General features: G+C 38.2%; 1 long non-coding RNA gene across 2 annotated transcripts; it reads right to left on the reverse strand.

The window, feature by feature from the left end:
* Nucleotides 1-9,563: 9,563 nt before the first annotated feature.
* On the reverse strand, nt 9,564-12,959 carry LOC136210955 (uncharacterized). Of its 2 annotated transcripts, none has more exons than XR_010678258.1 (5): nt 12,788-12,959; nt 12,516-12,693; nt 11,946-12,052; nt 10,746-10,905; nt 9,564-9,831 (listed from the first exon to the last, which is right to left on the reverse strand). It is a non-coding gene; the product is annotated as an uncharacterized lncRNA (long non-coding RNA). The 2 variants fall into 2 exon arrangements; XR_010678259.1 differs by having other exon boundaries at nt 12,516-12,698.
* Nucleotides 12,960-13,639: the final 680 nt, after the last annotated feature.

Genomic DNA, 13,639 nt, shown 5'->3' on the forward strand with positions numbered 1-13,639 from the left:
TGGAGCAGCATGGCCTTCAAGAACAGGTTCTTCATCTGTTCTCAGTTTCTTCTCAGCTGACTCAGCTAGGTCCTGATCAGCTTTCCTCTTGTTTCTTTCCATCAGCCTTATCTTTCTCGGGACAGTATGAATATCCTTCGAGCATGCTCCCTTTTTCTTCTTCTTCTCAGCTTCAGCAACCTCAGATGGCATAGTAGAAGGATTCTCAGTTGGAGGTTCATTGATTGGTTCTGTACCGTCAGCAGTGTGTGCAGCTTCAGCCATAACATCATCTATAATGGCATCCAGGTTTGTCAGATTTTCCATTTCTCCAATGGGTTGCTCACCCTCAGCCATAGGATCCTCCTCCTCAGAGGTTTCATTCTCATCATACCCTTTCAGGGGTTGGCTATGTGATAGTCCATTCAGCAGACGTGCTGTGATAGCAGTTCCTGTTGAACTTATTTCATCAACAGTTTCTATGTTCTGGTCTTGTATTATCCTGGTGATGAGAGAACCTAAGCGGAGCTTCCTTCCACTTCGTTGAAAGGCTCCTACCAGAAATACAGGTAGGTTGAATGGAGTGCTGGTCAGCATATGCTAGATGAAACACTGTTCAAAGTTAGAGGCAGATGAGGGAGAGCTGAGTTTAGGGAAGATAAAGTTGGTCAGCAAGAAGTGGGCCATCTTCTGATTTTTGCCCATGCAGGTGCTGGGTACTTCTCCCTTGTAGTTTCTGGGTTTACAGAACCCCTTCATCTTTTCTGCGGTGGCTTTCGGTATCGGCTCCTTTGTTGTTCTGAACTGGATCCCTGTATTTGGTATCTCTAGCAATGTGGTTAGATATTCAGGGGTTATCACTATCTTTTGACCCTTGACTGTGGTCTCTAGGTAGTCAGAGTCATCTGCATCAACATGCAGGTTGGAGTAGAACTCTCTCACCATTGTGGGATAGGTTTGACCGGAAAGAGAGAAGAGACCTGTCCATTTGTTGTTTTTGATCCATTCACAGAATGGAGTCTCTGAAGAGATGAAATCAGGATGGAAGAATCGACTCCTTAGTACCTCTTGATTCTTGGCCCAAGAGTGTACTTTGATCATTTTTCTCATTAGGCTAGTTGAAGGACCAGCCTGGTCAGAGGATTTGAGAGTTGGAGAGAAATAACTTTCGTTATAAGACATTTTTGAAGTTTTGAAGCTCTTTGGAAAATTTAGAAGCTTTCTTAGAGTTCAATGTATATGAGACGAGGGTAGTGGGTTAGTATTTACTATTTATAGATTTTATGGTTTAGGGTTCCGTTTGAATTTTATCCAGTTTTGCTCTGGGTTGTCCAATCGGCAGAAACCCTGACACTTATGACACTATTAAGACGTTATTCGGCGCACGCGCAGTACAGGTGTCACTTCGCGTGTAGTGACATTAAATGCTAATAAGTGCTTTTACTTAGCGTTTGTTGATATAAACGTTTCATATTCTAAGTAGTCAGTGCATTCTTTAAGGATGGTTTTTAGGTCAAGTTCGAAAACTAATTTACTCAGTGTGCAAGATTACTCAGTATTGTATATTCAGTCAGTTTCAATGACATACTCAGCAAACAATGAATCATTCAGCATGTAATTCATTCAGCATTCAATAATCATTTATGCACATAAATTTACTGAAGAGGATTAAACATACCAATTGCTTCTCTCAGTATGCTAAATTGCTCTCCTGCTAGAGGCTTTGTAAAGATATCAGCAAGTTGTTCGTCTGTTGGCACATAAGTCAGCTTGATTTCTTTCTTGAGTACATGATCTCTGATGAAGTGATGTCTTATGCTGACATGTTTTATCCTGCTGTGTTGAACTGGGTTCTTTGAGAGGTCAATTGCACTTTTGTTGTCGCATTTGACTTCAATTGTCTTTGTTTGAACACCATAATCTTCAAGCTGTTGCTTAATCCAAAGGACTTGAGCAACACAGCTTCCAGCAGCAATGTACTCAGCTTCAGTTGTGGACAGGGCTACTGACGCCTGCTTCTTGCTGAACCAAGATACAAGACAGCTTCCTAAGAATTGGCATCCTCCAGAGGTGCTTTTTCTTTCCAGCTTGTCTCGTCCATAGTCAGCGTCAGTGTATCTGATGAGTGTAAAGTCATGAGTATTTGGATACCACAGACCTGCATTTACTGAGCTTTGCAAATATCTAAGGATCCTTTTTACAGCTATGTAATGGGATTCCTTAGGGTTAGCTTGATATCTAGCACAATAACATACTAAGAACTGAATGTCCGGTCTACTTGCTGTTAAGTAAAGTAAAGAGCCAATCATACCTCGGTATAACTTGCTGTCTACTGGCTTACCATTCTCATCAGCACAAAGGACAGTGTCAGTGCCCATAGGAGTGGATATTGGCTTGCAATTTTCCAAGTCATATTTCTTTAAGATCTCCTTGGCATATTTGGCTTGACTGATGAATATGCCATTCTTTCCTTGCTTAATTTGAAGTCCGAGGAAGAAGTTGAGTTCTCCCATCATTGACATTTCGAATTCAGTCTGCATTTGTTTGCTAAATTCCTTGCACATAGATTCATTAGTAGCACCAAATATAATATCATCCACATATATTTGTGCCAGCAGGGTATCTTTACCCTTTCTCTTAATGAATAAGGTTGTATCAGCTTGACCCCTGACGTAACCTCTAGTCAGTAAAAAGTTGGTCAGCCTCTCATACCAAGCACGTGGTGCTTGCTTGAGTCCATACAGAGCCTTTTTGAGTTTGTAAACGTGGTTTGGGAACTTAGAATCCTCAAACCCTGGAGGCTGATTTACATAGACCTCCTCGTCTATTACTCCATTAAGAAAGGCACTTTTGACATCCATTTGAAACAGTTTAAAGTTCATGTAAGATGCATATGCACATAAAATCCTAATAGCTTCTAGCCTTGCCACTAGGGCAAAGGTCTCACCGTAGTCTATACCTTCTTGCTGACTGTAGCCCTGAGCTACAAGTCTTGCCTTGTTTCTGACTACGTTTCCTTGCTCATCTAGCTTGTTCCTGAAGACCCATCTCGTTCCAATGGTCTTTTGGCTCCTAGGATGTGGCACTAGCTCCCATACATTATTTCTCCTGAACTGATTGAGTTCCTCTTGCATGGCATTCATCCAGAATTCGTCATCCTCAGCTTCGGCAAAGTTCTTCGGCTCAAGTACTGAGACAAAAGCTACATTGCCGAGATATTTCCTTAGTTGATTTCTTGTCATCAGCGTATTTCCAGCTGAGTCAAGAATTGCATTTTCTGAATGCCCTCTTGGGACTCTTATCTCCTTTGGTAGACTTGTGTCTTGATCTATCTGTGTTTCAACATTCTCTGCAGAAGTAGATGGGTCAGTGAAAGTAATTTTAGGTTCACTCTTACTCTTGGTCAGCCGTTTTATGAAGGACTCAGTAGCTGGTTCTTGATCAGCAGGTGCTGAGTTTGGTTCATCTTCTGTCAGCGGCTGGTATCTTCCTGCAGGGTTAGTTTCATCGAATTGCACATGTATAGATTCTTCTAATACTTGAGTTCTCTTATTAAAAACTCTGTATGCTTTGCTGTTTGTTGAGTAGCCTAGAAAGATAGCCTCATCAGCTTTTGAATCAAATTTGGCTAAGCTATCTTTGGTATTTAAAATAAAACACCTACAGCCAAAGGCACGAAAGTATCCAATGTTGGGCTTTCGTCCTTTCCAAAGTTCATATGGGGTTTTCTTAAGTATAGGTCTAACTAAAGCCCTATTCAGAATATAGCATGCTGTGTTGACAGCTTCTCCCCAAAAATACTTTGGAAGCCTATGCTCATCCAGCATTGTCCTAGCAATCTCAACCAGAGTTCTGTTCTTCCTTTCAACAACCCCATTTTGCTGAGGCGTTCTAGGAGCAGAGAAATTATGGTCAATGCCGCTGGCTTCACAGAATTCAACAAACTTTTGGTTCTTGAATTCTCAACCATTATCACTACGGATATGAGCTAATTTTAGGTCTTTCTCATTTTCAATTTTTCTAACCAAGTTTGAAAATGTCTCAAAGGTCTCATCCTTACTGGTCAGCAGGATAACCCATGTGTACCGAGAGAAATCATCTACAATAACCAAGGAAAACCTTCTTCCACCCAGACTCAGCGGCTGGACTGGACCAAAGAGATCCAAGTGTAGCATTTCTAACGGACGCTTAGTTGAGACAATGTTTTTACTTTGAAAAGATTGCTTGGTTTGTTTTCCAGCTTGGCAGGCATGGCATAATTGATCTTTTTGAAATTTAAGTTCAAGCAGTCCCTCAACCAATTGCTTTCTTGCTAATTTGGCCAGGAGGTCCATGCTTACATGACCAAGTCTCCTGTGCCATAGCCAGAAATTTTCTTCCTTTGTGACTAAGCATACAGTTTTTGAAAACTTCTTTTCGAGGTTTAGCATAAAGACATTGTCTATCCGAGGGGCAGTTAAAATTAACTCATTTGATTTTCCCTCATATATTTTACATCCAGTAGCATCAAATATAACTTTTCTCCCATTGTCACATAGCTGAGCTACGCTGAGTAAGTTATATTTGAGTCCGCTGACTAGGGAGACAGATTCAATAGTAGGGTTACCTCCGACGGTTCCTGAGCCTACTATCTTACCCTTCTTGTTGTCTCCAAAACTTACACTCCCTCCTCGTTTACGTTCAAACGTGATGAACTGAGTTTCATCACTCGTCATATGCCTTGAGCATGCGCTGTCAATATACCACATCTTTGACTTCTCGGCAAATCTCAGGCTTACCTGCATTGTAACTAGTTACTTTTAGGTACCCAACTCTTTTTGGGTCCTGACTTGTTAGGTGCAACAGGTATATCATCATATTTTATTTTATGGCGGCATACATGGACAGTATGGCCATTCTTTCCACAGAAGTCACAACTGACCTTCTGTTTAGGATTTTTTACTGACTTGTCAGCACCCCAGTGCTGAGCGTGCCAGCACACTTTAGTAGTGTGTCCTAACTTCCCACAAAAATCACATTGGAATTTTCGCTGGGGATTTCTTCTCTGCTGAGTACCTTGGTACTGTGTACCTTGATACTGAGTTCTCAGCGGAAAATTGTTTTTGTTTGGAACCTTTAATTGGTTCTGAATGGTTGTGACATCCTTCCTCAGTTTCTTTGAAACTGACTGGACTTCAGAGACAGACTCATGAATGATTTTCATATTTTCATGCAAAACTGAGTTGTCTTGAAGAAGGTATCTGAGGTCACTCAGTTTGACCTCTTCTACTTCATCACAGCGCCGGCTGAGTGCTTTAATCTTCCTGTTACACTTTTTAACAAGTGTATAGAGATCACTCAGGGCGTTACCCATTTGAATATTTGTCGTTCTTCCTGAACAGCCTCTTCATCTTTCTTGTGAACATAGCCATCTCCTCATCATCAGTTGAACTCCCGTCAGTGGAGTCAGCCTTCATGACAAGTGACTTCTGCTTCTTGTCATCAGATTTTTCCTTCACCTCAAAGTTCTTCATTGATATCTCATGGGTCAGCAATGAACCGATGAGTTCGTCATATTTGTAGGTGGCTAAATCCTGAGCTTCCTCAACTGCTGTCTTCTTTGCTTGCCAGTCTTTTGGAAGACTCCTGAGTATCTTTTTGACTTGTTCTTCCTCGGTGAAGATTTTCCCAAGTCTCTTGAGCTCATTAATGATGTTGGTGAACCTTGCGTTCATGTCTGAAATGCCCTCATCATTGTTCATCTCGAACAGCTCGTACAGTCTCATCTGCTGATTCACCTTGGATTCTTTTACTTTGTTTGTTCCCTCGTAGGTGACTTCCAGCTTTTTCCAAATCTCTTGTGCCGACTCACAACCTGAGATTTTGTTATATTCTGCAGCATCGAGCGCACAGTGAAGCATATTGATAGCCGAAGCATGGTTTTGAAGCTTCTTAAGATCATCCTCTGTCCATTCAACCTCAGCTTTAACAACTGACTGGCCAGCAACAACCTTCACAGGTACAAACGGGCCTTGGACTATAGATAGCCAGGCACTCATGTTTGTAGCTTGAATGAAGTTTTTCATCCTATTCTTCCAAAAGGTATAGTTTGACCCGAAGAATAGGGGAGGCCTGGTAATGGACAGTCCCTCAGGTAATATCTGAGTTGTCTGGTTTCCAGGGAGAAACCGAGTGCACAACTCAGAGTCTATTCCTGAACCTTCTCGTTGGTAGCGCACAACTCAGCTTGACCTCTTTTACTTGGTCAGTTTTAGTTTGTTTTAAGAAAGCAATATGAATAAGGAGTTAAGGTTTAGAAATACTTCACTCAGCAGATTTATCCAGGTTCGGCTTCTTCTAAGCCTACGTCCTGTCCCCGGAACACCTCCGAGATTTCAAATCCTCTACTGAGCTCTTTAAAGGTAGAGCCTCAAACCTTTTACAATATCAGCAATTGAGTATGACAAGAGTACCTTCCTCTATACTTCTACTCAATCCTAATCTCTCCGCTGAGTACTTAAAACCGAGTACTCAGCCTCTCCTTTCTACTTCTAGAAATGATAAAGATTTTGTCCTAAACAACAATTGCTAGAACACCTTAGATGATTGAAAAACAATCACTCTAGACTTTTACACAAATGAATAGACTTTGTAGTGTAAGAATTTTGCTTTGCTTTTGATGGAGAAATTTTATATACGTTTGGTCAGCGTAACGGCTTTTGCTCAAAGTTCTTTGAAGAATGTGGATTCTGAATGCTCTATTTATAGAGAGCTATGAGAGCTTCTGGTTATTTCGAATTTCAAAATAACCGTTGGAGGGAAACGGCTACAAGTCGCTTTCACTGAGTCTGCCAGCAGTTCTCTTTAGCCAATCAGATTCCAGCGTCTTCTGTTCTTCGGTCAGTGTGTCAGTATGTTCCACCATTTTGGGTAACGTCAACCAGACAGCTTGTTGTGTCTTCTGATCTTTACTAAATGGGGAAATACTTTGTCTGGAAGCTGTCTTATGGTCAGCAGCTGTCTTGTACGTTTTGTCGAGATAGCTCAGCAGCTTCATACCGAAGTTGTCTACGTGGATCTTCTCGATCCTTCTTTACTCAGCATGCGTTTCATCACTTCAACGGCGACGTTTTGGAGATACGCGGGCTGAGTGGTCTTTGGCTTGTTTGACTTGGGCCTTGATTTCCATATAGGGCTTGAGCCTTATGATCTTTATGTCTTATGATAAATTATAAACTCAACATTGAACAAACACATTAGTAACACTAAATCAAAGCATTTAAACTTAGTGTGTTGTAGAATATTTAATTTCACTTAATTAATTTTGTCAAATCAAAATCTTGTGGAAAGGTGTTTCAACATTATTTCCCTGTGCAAAATAGGGAAGGTCTATTGGGAGGTGATGAGGAATATATTGGCTCGTCAGACGTAGATAGCTTTGATTCTGATAGTGAAAATGAAGATGGTCCACAGAGGAGAAGAGGGAGAAGAGTTCACTATGATCCTAACACGGAGATGCCAGTTTTTGAGATTGGGATGGTTTTTAAGGATGTTTATGAGTTTAGGGAGGCACTAGCAAAGTATTCAGTTAAGAGGGGAGCAATTTTGAAGACTAAGCCGAATGATTTCCACAGGGTTCGGGCTAGATGCACAAGATGTAAATGGCATTTGTTTGGTAGTTTAGATAGTGAAACTCATGATTTTGTAGTGAGGACCTACAACCCAACACACAATTGCTTCAAGACAAACAGGAATAGGTAGTGTGACTCTAAATTCATTGCCAAGTATTTGAGGGACAAGATAGTTGATAATCCTAGCATAAGGATTTGGAGACTACAAGAAATGGTTAAAGAGAAGTATGAAGTTTATGCCGGGAAGTCAATGTGTAGAAGAGCCAAATTGAAGGTTTTAGACGAACTGGTGGGTGACTACAAGGAGGAGTTCAAGAAGATTTATGACTATAGGGATGAGATATTGAGGTCAAACCCAGGATCAACATGCGTTGTGCTTGTTGATACAGTTGATATACCCATTAGACACATATTTAGAGGTTTCTACATCTGTTTAAAGACGATGAAAGAGGGTTTTAAGCTTGGGTGCAGGAAGTTCATGGGTATGGGTGGGTGTTTTTTGAAAGGAGTTAACAAAGGAGAGCTACTTTCTGTGACTACCAAGGATGGAAATTCCCAAATGTATCCTATTGCCTGGGTAGTTGTTGATGTGGAATCTAAGCACACTTGGAAGTGGTTCCTTAATTTGGTTAAGGCATATTTGGATCTAGATGAAGGGCAAGGCTATGTACTTGTCAGTGACATGCAAAAGGTATTACCATGTTTTGAAGTTGTTATATTAAGATTGCTTTTATGTTTGCTTTTATGTTTGCTTAAATTCACTATGAAGTTGGCTGTTTACTATGTCAAGTTGCTTGTAAATGGTTTATAAAGTTTGCTTATATGTTTGCTTAAATGGTCTATGAAGTTGCTTGCTAATGGTCTTAGTTGCTTATCAAGTTGGTTGCTTAAATGGTCTATGAAGTTGCTTGCTTAAATGGTCTATGAAGTTGCTTGCTAATGGTCTATGATTATGTCCCTATGAAGTTGGCTTATATGTTTGCTTAAATGGTCTATGAAGTTGCTTGCTAATGGTCTTAGTTGCTTATCAAGTTGGTTGTTGCTTATCAAGTTGGCTGTTTGCTTGCATTATGTGTATTCATTAGGGGTTAGATGCTGCAATAAAAGAAGTATTGCCAGTGGTGGAACACAGGATGTGCGTGAGACACATATTGGCATCATGGGCCAAGACATGGAGAGGGGTTGACAAAAGAATATCATTTTGGAAGATTTGCAAGTCCAATTTTGAAGCTCAATTGAGGGATAATCTGAATGAGTTGAATTTGATAGGAGGGAAAAAATGTGTTGAGGATTTGTTGAATTGCAATAAGGATAGATGGTGTAGAGTGTATTTCCCTACAGGTACTTGTTGTGATGCCATTGACAATAACATTTCAGAAACCTTTAACAGTTGGATCTTAGCAGCTAGGCATAAGACTATAATCACCATGTTAGAAGAAATTAGAGTTCAATGTATGCTTAGACACACTCAGATGAGGGAATTTGCAGAAAAGTGGAGTTCTGTGATATCTCCAATGGCCATGAAGACTCTAAATGCGAACAGTAGTGCTGCAATGAGATGCAGAATTGAATGGAATGGTGATGCAGGTTATGAGGTTATTGATGGGGATTATAGGCATGTGGTCACTACAAGAAAATACCTTTTTCCTGACGGAAAATTCCGTCAGAAAATATCATATTCCGTCAAAAAATGCATTTCTGACGGAATGCTGACGGAACTAAAACCATCAAATAACCACACGTCAGTAAAAGCTTTTGACGGAATACTGACGGAATTCATTTTGACGAGTCATTGACGGAAACTTTCCGTCAATATATTCAAACGTTTTTGCTGACGGATTATCCGTGGAAATTTGTCCGTTTTAATTAACGCACAAACCGTTAAACCTCTGACGAAATAACTGACGGAATATTCCGTCAGCTAATAAAAAATGACTTTTACTTAAATAATAATATATTAGCACTAATTTCATAATTACAATTCATAAATAAAAATAAATATTATTATATTTCAACATTTGGATTGAAGGGAGCTTCTATATCAACAAATTTATGTTTCCTTTGCAAGGAAACCAATCTAAAACATAGATTTCTGCTTCTGCAACGGTAATTTTTAGTTCTGCAACCCACCAAATTAGAAAAGTTGCACTCCTCCAAATGTATGTATTAAAAGGAACAATCTGACCAACTCTTTTAGGCACCCACACTAGTTGCTTACGCTGCCGTATAAAGTCCAGCAAACCTGCATAAGAGATGTGAGGGGTAATTATCACAACAACATTATATATGCAGTCAGATTTACCAGAATGACAATTGTGATCAAGATCATTAATAAGCTATTGAACACTAGTAAGATTAGCAGTTTCTTTCGGATTCCTTCTTTGCCTAACTGAAGCCCTATAGTCAAGTATGCACAAACTCGAATTATTACTAAAAAGACCACGAACTTTAGCAATGAGCGCAAGCTAAAAAAGTTACTATACAACACAAGCACCTTCTCCCTCAACTCTACACAGGCATACACAATAAATACATACATATATTATAAAACTGTACTTTAAAATATTTCAATTTTGATACATATATTTATCATAAATATCACTAGTTTTTCATATCTTTCTCAATTTCAACATAAAAAATAATTTCAATTTAACATCTAATCATTTAAATTAGCTAATAAATTTAATACCTAACCAAGAGAATTGAATGGTTGAGATGCAAAAATATATTTATGAAGCATTTTTACTTAAGTTGCCACATGATACTTAACCAAACCTACAGTTTAGTTCAATGGGGATTAAGTTTTGACCAGCTTATCAACACTCCACTTATAAAAGGGGATTTGGCACAAAATATTTAAAAACAATCAAATCAGCTATTGGCAGGTCATAATAACAATTTAAAAAAACCATAATAGACTATTAACTTAAGAATTTGCCACTAAAGAGAACAAACGGTGACATGTTAAATGGATACAATATATGATCAGCAAGAAAACATAAATATAGATTTGAATGGAGGGAGTGTTCTCTGTCTCTCTCTATATATATATGCATCTATGATCTATCTCTATGGGTAAGGAGTGAAAAGGGTATAGTTAGATTCTAGCTTAATAGTGCTGGAAAGAATTTTCCACTGCCAAGGTTGAGAATCTACCTGAGGCTCATGGCGCCAAGCTTGGTATCCCATATTTGAGGTGGATCTTTCCATCATAGATTGCCATTCCATATGTCCATCCTTGCCTTCAAGAAGATGCAGTAGATGTTCCAAATCATTTTCTGTGACAGGGCCTTCCCCCTCATGTATTTCACCAGAGCTGCATAATAGTGGGTATCATAATACGGTACAAAGTACAACTTCCAAGAAAACAAGTGCATAATCAAAAAAGTCAATAAAATGAGTGTGGAGGAAGAGTCAAATTTCCCCAAATTTCACATGGTAATCCAAAATGAACACATCAGCACCTCAAAGGATGACAAAGAGAAAGACTCAAAGAATCGAGAAGTTTAAAGATAGCAAACAAGAAGACTTCTTAGCTACTTTTCCGGCTTAATCCTTTGCCAAAAAATTGTAGTTTTCTATATACAAGACGGAAGTTTTAAGTAGAAGTTATTAGGCTCTCCTCCTAGAGGTATGGTTACCTGAATTTTCCCTTTGTGATCCCTACAGGCTACAGATCTAACCCTTTACAAATTAAATACTGCAAATTAATTTGTGCCAAACAGCAGTTTCAGGTAACAAATCAGCTATCAGCTCATCAACACTCCACTTATAAAAGGGGATTTGGCACCAGGCGAGCGCCATGGCGATTGCACCTCGCCATGGCAGCCCCATGGCGCTAATTAAGGCATGTGCCTGGTGCGCCATGCGCCATAGGTGCACCTTAGGCGCGCCATTAATAACTATGCTCTCAATTATTCAAGTCCAAGCTTCAAGTTTAAACTATTTCTTGTGCATTTGATATGCTATTTATCTAGTTATAACCAATAGCCCTTTTATTTTATTGACTTGAAAATGCCATAAAAGCTACTATATATATATATATATATATATATTTGTGTAATCCTTGATAAAAATTTAAGATAATAATTAGTTTACTAATTTGTTTGTCCTCTGTAACTACATCTTATCCCAATAAACTTTTCATAGCTAAATGAATTATCCTTCAATATCTAATTTAATCCACACTTCTACAACATATGAAATGAATATAATCATTTCATGGTCTCAACCTTATCTATAGTCTTTTCGACTTTGAGAAATTCTCTCACCCACATATTCATCTTAAGGTTTAGTAATGATAAAGTCAACTAAGCAACCATCTCTCAACAATAATTTCAAAGGTACTATCTTTACCTTTTTTTTCTTTTGGGTATGTCAAACTCCACTAGTTGCTCATAATCCACTTCACTGAAGCACTAGAATCTAAGTGAAACAACTATAACAATCACCTGCAGCAATTTCTAAAATGCAAAAATATCATTAAATGCATTCTGCAGCCAAATAATATTTCAGGAAAGACTTCCCTGCTAACAAATGGACCACTAAATGAGGCCAGCGAGGCAGGCAAGTTAAAAAAAAATTATATAAGGAAGTGAAAAAACAAACTGAGAGTACAAAGTAGATATATAATAGGCGAAGACAAAATAGTAGATGAAGTATGTGAGCAATCAACATAGATAACCTTACCCAACCCAATCAAAACATTTTAAACTGTCTACTATCTAGTATACTGGTACAAGATAGTAAATTTGAAACCAGTCTGTTAAAGTTCACAATAAAAGCTTAATTTTTGTATCGTAACAATGCCGATAGCTTTCAAGCTCAACCACATATCACGTTCTGATCACATACATATAAAAAAACAAACATTAATCCTTGAAAGTAAACCGGAAATTTAACCAGAGAAAAGAGAATAAATCTCACAATGAAGTTAACTGGAAGTGAGAAATAGAGACGATTCCAAGAAATAGCAAAAGCGTGAAGAAGAGCCATCTGTATCAGCAAGCTATAATTGCCAAAAGCACAAGAACAATAGCGACCTCAGAATCCAGAGATAACCTCTCACTGGAAGCAACCCAAATAGTCCCATAAGCAACATGACCTAGACTTCACGAGAAATGATGCGAAACCAAAGCCAAAATTAGAAAAATCGAGGAAATGAAGAATAAACATGAAAACAAGTTAGTTTTCTTTACCAGAGGGATTCTGGAAAGGAAGTGCAGACAAGAAGTCCTCTAACCAAATCAGGCAACTGTCACCATTAGAAGCGGGAAGCAGAACATCGATCATCGGTCAAATGAGGAGAAAAAATTATGTTTTCACTATGGAGGGAGAGGAAACAAAGACAGAAGAGAGATCGGCAAGCCAAAAGAGGGGCGAACGTTAGAATGAAGAGAGAGAGTGAAAAGAAAGAATTTATAGGGATAAGATTAGGGTTTGATATGAGCCGTTGGATCAAATCATGATCAATGTCCATATCAACTTAAGATGCAAAAGCTACCTCTTTGCCCCCTGTTTGATTTAAAATTCAAAACAGGTGCCTTTTTTTTTAATGAATATCGAACAAGCACCTTCAAAACTCAATTTAATTTAATTATTAGTTAAAATAGTTTTTATAAATTAATTTATTGTTACGTGGAATTAAATTAACATAATTTCATAAACATTGGAGTTAAATTGGTGTTACTTTATATGTCGGGTCAAATTGACACTTCTCTAATAACTTTAAAATCATTTTGGTACCTTATCCCAATACAACAACAACAACAACAACAAAGCCTTAGTTCCGAAATGATTCGGGGTCGGTGGTACCTTATCCCAATAAAAAAAATAAAAAATAAAAAAAAATATTCAAATATAAATATTATTTTCATAAATTTATCAATAACCAAAATAAAATTAAGAATTCAAGTTAGAATACCATGAATTTTCAATTTTTCAATGAAATAAAATATATTATACTCTCATCTCCCGATATTTTCGATTCTAATTTCCTAATTATATTTCACATTTTTCTAAAATAATTTTATTATTTTACGATATATTTG

The sequence above is a fragment of the Euphorbia lathyris genome, chromosome 1 (genome assembly GCF_963576675.1).
Source record: "Euphorbia lathyris chromosome 1, ddEupLath1.1, whole genome shotgun sequence".
NCBI classification, from domain to species: domain Eukaryota; kingdom Viridiplantae; phylum Streptophyta; class Magnoliopsida; order Malpighiales; family Euphorbiaceae; genus Euphorbia; species Euphorbia lathyris.